Genomic DNA, 1464 nt, shown 5'->3' with positions numbered 1-1464 from the left:
CCCAGACCATGCAGTGAATGCTCGCGATGTCCTAGTTGTGTGAGTGGCTGAGTGGCCTCAGTGTTTAGCCAGCCCAACAACTTCTATAATCATAATTGTGTGCCAGCAGGATCTTGAGAAGTGAGCCAGTTCTTCCTTTCCCCTCCAAGAGGGACTTCACAGATGAGAATAGATTCTAAAGGTGCCATATCCACAAGTTATCAAAACAAATGGACTCTTTTCTCTCAAATGAACTTAGAATACTTGATCTGGACTCTGAAGAACCGACCAAGTGAATCTTGTGACTTCGGCCGCCTACCCAACAGCCATTCTCCCTTTCTTTCTAACAGGACTCCAGCTTTGTTTGGAGAGCAATGTGCCCAGCTCTGGGGACAAGTCATCATTACTGCCTGTCATGTTGGAAATGATCTCAATTTGATGTAGCTTCTAAGTACTCTGTCGGGCAAGCTGTCCAGAGGTCATGAACAGAAGGACTCAGACCAATTTAAGATAATCCAATCACCCAGCTTAAGAATAAAATTTAAAGCTTGCAGTAAGAAGTAAGGGGAAAGTGAACCCATTTAGAGTGAGGTGCACACAGGCTGGGGGAACCCCGTGTCCCTGAGCCCCAAGCCCCACAGTGTTCACGTTCTCCCTGTCTCCGTCTGTCTCTCTGTCCTCTCTGTCAGCTATCACCCTTCCCTGCTGGCAGTGGGGCTGTGAGAACAGGGTGGAGATTGAACACAGGGGGTCAGCAGACAGACGGTGCCTGGAGCCAACAAATGTTCCATCAAAGAAACGGGCACATACCCCTGGCTACAATCGTAGCATATGGATGCCTCTACGGGCAGCTAGGGAAGGGCACACAAGGGTCAGGATGGGACCAGAATGTGGGTCACCAAGGGAGTGGATTTGGGGATGACAGCCATCAATCAGGAATTAGCATGCTCTTTACCTTTATAAGTTGGCTTTTCCATCCCTTTCTATCTACAAGTAACATCCCTATGTTCTTGCATCCTTTTTGATCTATATTCACCATTCCTTTCCTTCAATCTATGTCTAGCACATCTTGTAAGTTAACAACTTGCTACCTATATTTAACATATATTTTGAATTTTTCGTTTTTTTTTTCTTGCCTTCTCCAGAAGACTTAAAGATCTTCAACAGTAAGTCAATACACGTTATGTTCTAAGACAGCCTTTGGCAATCGTGAGCCTTCTGTGTGGTCACGTGATGCATTTCTGATCCGTGAGAGCCCAGCAGATGTTTTTAGGAGGCATCTGGAAAAGATTTTCTTCCCTAAGAAAAGGCAGAAGCAATGCGAGCGCAGAGCCCTTTGTCCCCTCCTTCCTTCCTCCATCCTCAGCACTGAATCAGTGGCTGGCACATAATAGACACTCAACAAATAGTCGGTTGAATGAATGGGTGAATGGTATTGGGGCTCAGCTTTAACATCTGTGCTGCGTCTTCTGATCAAGCTTCATT

The sequence above is a fragment of the Manis javanica genome, chromosome 14, assembly GCF_040802235.1.
Source record: "Manis javanica isolate MJ-LG chromosome 14, MJ_LKY, whole genome shotgun sequence".
In the NCBI taxonomy this organism is placed as follows: Eukaryota; Metazoa; Chordata; class Mammalia; order Pholidota; family Manidae; genus Manis; species Manis javanica.
The sequence above is the reverse complement of the archived record's forward strand: the minus strand, read 5'-3'. Positions refer to the sequence as shown.